Raw genomic sequence first — 5,357 nt, 5'->3', positions numbered from 1 at the left:
TCCTTCCCGAACTCCAGGGTCCCTCCCGAACACCTGGGTCCCCCCTGAACTCCTGGGTCCCTCCCGAACTCCTGGGTCCCTCCCGAACTCCTGGGTCCCTCCCGACCTCCTGGGTCCCCCCGAACACCTGGGTCCCCCCTGAACTCCTGGGTCCCCTCCAGAACTCCTGGGTCCCTCCCGAACTCCTGGGTCCTTCCCGGACTCCTGGGTCCCCTCCCAGACTCCTGGGTCCTTCCCGGACTCCTGGGTCCCCTCCCGAACGCCTGGGTCCCTCCCGAGCTCCTGGGTCCCCTCCCGAACTCCTGGGTCCCCTCCCGAACTCCTGGGTCCCTCCCGAACTCCTGGGTCCTCTCCCGAACTCCTGGGTCCCTCCCGAACTCCTGGGTCCTTCCCGAACTCCTGGGTCCCTCCCGAACTCCTGGGTCCTTCCCGAACTCCTGGGTCCCCCCGAACTCCTGGGTCCCCTCCCGAGCTCCTGGGTCCCCTCCCGAACTCCTGGGTCCTTCCCGGACGCCTGGGTCCCCTCCCGAACTCCTGGGTCCCCTCCCGGACGCCTGGGTCCCCTCCCGGACGCCTGGGTCCCTCCCGAACTCCTGGGTCCTTCCCGAACTCCTGGGTCCCTCCCGAACACCTGGGTCCCCCCTGAACTCCTGGGTCCCCTCCAGAACGCCTGGGTCCTTCCCGGACTCCTGGGTCCCTCCCTGAACTCCTGGGTCCCCTCCCGAACTCCTGGGTCCCTCCCGAACTCCTGGGTCCCTCCCGAACTCCTGGGTCCCCCCTGAACTCCTGGGTCCCCTCCCGAACTCCTGGGTCCCTCCCGAACTCCTGGGTCCCTTGGGGCACTCATGGGTCCCTCCCGAACTCCTGGGTCCCTCCCGAACACCTGGGTCCTTCCCGGACTCCTGGGTCCTTCCCGGACGCCTGGGTCCCCTCCCGAACTTCTGGGTCCCCTCCCGGACGCCTGGGTCCCCTCCTGAACTCCTGGGTCCTTCCCGGACGCCTGGGTCCCCTCCCGAACTCCTGGGTCCCCTCCCGGACGCCTGGGTCCCCTCCTGAACTCCTGGGTCCTTCCCGAACTCCTGGGTCCCCTCCCGAACTCCTGGGTCCCTCCCGAACTCCTGGGTCCCTCCCGAACACCTGGGTCCCCCCTGAACACCTGGGTCCCCCCTGAACTCCTGGGTCCGCTCCCGAACGCCTGGGTCCCCTCCCGAACTCCTGGGTCCTTCCCGAACTCCTGGGTCCCTCCCGAACTCCTGGGTCCCTCCCGGACTCCTGGGTCCCTCCCGAACTCCTGGGTCCCCTCCCGAACGCCTGGGTCCCCTCCCGGACGCCTGGGTCCCTCCCGAACACCTGGGTCCCCCCTGAACTCCTGGGTCCCTCCCGAACTCCTGGGTCCTTCCCGGAATCCTGGGTCCTTCCCGGACGCCTGGGTCCCCTCCCGAACTCCTGGGTCCTTCCCGAACTCCTGGGTCCCCTCCCGGACGCCTGGGTCCCCTCCCGAACTCCTGGGTCCCCCCCGACCTCCTGGGTCCCTCCCGAACTCCTGGGTCCCCCCCGACCTCCTGGGTCCTTCCCGGACTCCTCGGTCCTTCCCGAACTCCTGGGTCCTTCCCGAACTCCTGGGTCCCCTCCCGAACTCCTGGGTCCCCTCCCGAACTCCTGGGTCCTTCCCGGACGCCTGGGTCCCCTCCCGAACTCCTGGGTCCTTCCCGGACTCCTGGGTCCTTCCCGGACTCCTGGGTCCCCTCCCAGACTCCTGGGTCCCTCCCGAACTCCTGGGTCCCCTCCCGGACGCCTGGGTCCCCTCCCGAACTCCTGGGTCCCCTCCCGAACTCCTGGGTCCCTCCCGAACACCTGGGTCCCTCCCGAACACCTGGGTCCCCCCCTGAACTCCTGGGTCCCCTCCCGAACACCTGGGTCCCCCCGAACACCTGGGTCCCCCCCGAACACCTGGGTCCCCCCTGAACACCTGGGTCCCCCCTGAACTCCTGGGTCCTTCCCGAACTCCTGGGTCCCTCCCGAACTCCTGGGTCCCTCCCGGACTCCTGGGTCCCTCCCGAACTCCTGGGTCCCCTCCCGAACGCCTGGGTCCCCTCCCGGACGCCTGGGTCCCTCCCGAACACCTGGGTCCCCCCTGAACTCCTGGGTCCCTCCCGAACTCCTGGGTCCTTCCCGGACTCCTGGGTCCTTCCCGGACGCCTGGGTCCCCTCCCGAACTCCTGGGTCCTTCCCGAACTCCTGGGTCCCCTCCCGGACGCCTGGGTCCCCTCCCGAACTCCTGGGTCCCTTGGGGCACTCCAGGGTCCCTCCCGAACTCCTGGGTCCCCTCCCGGACGCCTGGGTCCCCTCCTGAACTCCTGGGTCCTTCCCGGACGCCTGGGTCCCCTCCCGAACTCCTGGGTCCCTCCAGAACTCCTGGGTCCCCTCCCGAACTCCTGGGTCCCTCCCGAACTCCTGGGTCCCTCCCGAACTCCTGGGTCCCTCCCAACACCTGGGTCCCCTCCCGAACTCCTGGGTCCCCTCCCGAACTCCTGGGTCCCTCCAGAACTCCTGGGTCCCCTCCCGAACTCCTGGGTCCCTCCCGAACTCCTGGGTCCCTCCTGAACACCTGGGTCCCCCCTGAACTCCTGGGTCCCCTCCCGGATGCCTGGGTCCCCTCCCGAACTCCTGGGTCCCTTGGGGCACTCCTGGGTCCCTCCCGAACTCCTGGGTCTTTCCCGGACGCCTGGGTCCCTCCCGAACTCCTGGGTCCCCTCCCGGACGCCTGGGTCCCCTCCTGAACTCCTGGGTCCCTCCCGAACTCCTGGGTCCCCCCCGAACACCTGGGTCCCCCTGAACACCTGGGTCCCCCCTGAACTCCTGGGTCCCCTCCCGAACTCCTGGGTCCCCTCCCGAACTCCTGGGTCCTTCCCGAACTCCTGGGTCCCTCCCGAACTCCTGGGTCCCTCCCGGACTCCTGGGTCCCTCCCGAACTCCTGGGTCCCCTCCCGAACGCCTGGGTCCCTCCCGAACTCCTGGGTCCCCTACCGAACTCCTGGGTCCTTCCCGGACGCCTGGGTCCTCTCCCGAACTCCTGGGTCCTTCCCGGACGCCTGGGTCCTTCCCGGACTCCTGGGTCCCTCCCGAACTCCTGGGTCCCCCCTGAACTGCTGGGTCCCCTCCCGAACTCCTGGGTCCCTCCCGAACTCCTGGGTCCCTTGGGGCACTCCTGGGTCCCTCCCGAACTCCTGGGTCCCTCCCGAACACCTGGGTCCCCCCTGAACTCCTGGGTCCCTCCCGAACTCCTGGGTCCCTCCCGAACTCCTGGGTCCCTCCCGAACACCTGGGTCCCTCCCGAACTCCTGGGTCCCTCCCGAACTCCTGGGTCCCCTCCCGGACGCCTGGGTCCCTTGGGGCACTCCTGGGTCCCTCCCGAACGCCTGGGTCCCCTCCCGAACGCCTGGGTCCCTCCCGAACTCCTGGGTCCCCTCACGAACTCCTGGGTCCTTCCCGGACGCCTGGGTCCTTCCCGAACTCCTGGGTCCCTCCCGAACGCCTGGGTCCCCCTCCGAACTCCTGGGTCCCCCCCGAACTCCTGCGTCCCCCCCGAACTCCTGGGTCCCGCCCTAACTCCTGGGTCCCTCCCGAACTCCTGGGTCCCCTCCAGGACTCCTGGGTCCCCTCCCGAACGCCTGGGTCCTTCCCGGACGCCTGGGTCCCCTCCCGAACTCCTGGGTCCTTCCCGGACTCCTGGGTCCTTCTCGGACTCCTGGGTCCCCTCCCGAACGCCTGGGTCCCTCCCGAGCTCCTGGGTCCCCTCCCGAACTCCTGGGTCCTTCCCGAACTCCTGGGTCCCCCCCGAACTCCTGGGTCCCCCCCGAACTCCTGGGTCCCCCCCCGAACTCCTGGGTCCCCTCCCGAACTCCTGGGTCCCTCCCGAACTCCTGGGTCCCCCCTGAACTCCTGGGTCCTTCCCGAACTCCTGGGTCCCCCCCGAACTCCTGGGTCCTTCCCGAACTCCTGGGTCCCCCCCGAACTCCTGGGTCCTTCCCGAACTCCTGGGTCCCTCCCGAACTCCTGGGTCCCTCCCGGACTCCTGGGTCCCTCCCGAACTCCTGGGTCCCCTCCCGAACGCCTGGGTCCCCTCCCGAACGCCTGGGTCCCTCCCGAACGCCTGGGTCCCCTCCCGAACGCCTGGGTCCCCTCCCGAACTCCTGAGTCCCCTCCCGAACTCCTGGGTCCTTCCCGAACTCCTGGGTCCCCTCCCGAACTCCTGGGTCCCTCCCGAGCTCCTGGGTCCCTCCCGAACTCCTGGGTCCCTCCCGAGCTCCTGGGTCCCCCCTGAACTCCTGGGTCCCTCCCGAACACCTGGGTCCTCCCTGAACTCCTGGGTCCCTCCCGAACTCCTGGGTCCCTCCCGGACTCCTGGGTCCCTCCCGAACTCCTGGGTCCCCTCCCGAACGCCTGGGTCCCCTCCCGGACGCCTGGGTCCCTCCCGAACGCCTGGGTCCCTCCCGAACTCCTGGGTCCCCTCCCGAACGCCTGGGTCCCTCCCGAACTCCTGGGTCCCTCCCGAACTCCTGGGTCCCCTCCCGGACTCCAGGGTCCCCTCCCGAACGCCTGGGTCCCTCCCGAACTCTTGGGTCCTTCCCGGACGCCTGGGTCCCCTCCCGAACTCCTGGGTCCCTCCCGAACTCCTGGGTCCCCTCCCGAACTCTTGGGTCCTTCCCGGACGCCTGGGTCCCCTCCCGAGCTCCTGGGTCCCCTCCCGAACTCCTGGGTCCCTCCCGAACTCCTGGGTCCCTCCCGAACTCCTGGGTCCTTCCCGAACTCCTGGGTCCCTCCCGAACTCCTGGGTCCTTCCCGAACTCCTGGGTCCCCTCCCGAACTCCTGGGTCCCCTCGCAAACTCCTGGGTCCTTCCCGGACGCCTGGGTCCCCTCCCGAACTCCTGGGTCCTTCCCGGACTCCTGGGTCCTTCCCGGAGTCCTGGGTCCCCTCCCGATCGCCTGGGTCCCCCCTGAACTCCTGGGTCCCTCCCGAACACCTGGGTCCCCCCTGAACTCCTGGGTCCCTCCCGAACTCCTGGGTCCCTCCCGGACTCCTGGGTCCCTCCCGAACTCCTGGGTCCCCTCCCGAACGCCTGGGTCCCCTCCCAGACGCCTGGGTCCCTCCCGAACGCTTGGGTCCCTCCCGAACTCCTGGGTCCCCTCCCGAACGCCTGGGTCCCTCCCGAACTCCTGGGTCCCCTCCCGAACTCCTGGGTCCTTCCCGGACGCCTGGGTCCTTCCCGGACTCCTGGGTCCCTCCCGAACTCCTGGGTCCCCCCTGAACTCCTGGGTCCCTCCCGAACTCCTGGATCCCTCCCGAACTCTTGGG

The sequence above is a fragment of the Streptopelia decaocto genome (genome assembly GCF_964273445.1).
Source record: "Streptopelia decaocto genome assembly, contig: HAP1_SCAFFOLD_50, whole genome shotgun sequence".
Classification (NCBI taxonomy): domain Eukaryota; kingdom Metazoa; phylum Chordata; class Aves; order Columbiformes; family Columbidae; genus Streptopelia; species Streptopelia decaocto.
This window is presented reverse-complemented; position numbering follows the sequence as displayed.